The sequence below is a fragment of the Corylus avellana genome, chromosome ca10 (genome assembly GCF_901000735.1).
Source record: "Corylus avellana chromosome ca10, CavTom2PMs-1.0".
In the NCBI taxonomy this organism is placed as follows: domain Eukaryota; kingdom Viridiplantae; phylum Streptophyta; class Magnoliopsida; order Fagales; family Betulaceae; genus Corylus; species Corylus avellana.
In genome coordinates, this window is record NC_081550.1 from 7,541,032 (window position 1) to 7,541,564 (window position 533).

The following is a 533-nucleotide window of genomic DNA, read 5'->3' on the forward strand; positions in this document are numbered from 1 at the left end:
CTGTATTTATTTTGTCGGTTTTTTTTTTTTTTTTGTATTTTTTTTGCTTGCTTGCTTGCTTGTTTGTTTAGATACACTTTGTGGGTGATGCTTTTGGGGTTTCACTCTAACTTCTTCCTCCATTTGAGTGTACCACTGATTTCCTCTGCGTGCTCCGCCGCCCACCGTCTTCTGCTGTGCCTTTTCTTGCGCCCCCACAGAGATGAGCTTCCAACGCTCCTTTCGTTTTCAGTTTTTGGCGAGCGCGCGATCGGCTCTTCTTTCCGGCTATTGTCATTCTCTTGGTGTGCTTTTTATGTTGTTTATTTCCCTGTAATTTTATTTGGCTTTCATTTTTTTGTTCTTTCTGTCTTATTTTGTTTCCTTGTAATCATTTTTAGTTTTGCTTGTAATAATGCTCAGTCCTCTCTCTCGATCTGCCTGCCTGATGCCCTTTGGGTTTATTGTTTTGGTCTAGACCTTTGGGTTGTGAATGTAAACGTTATCTTGCCTTCTAGGTTGAGGAAAGATAAGCTTTGGCTTTGGGTTCTCTA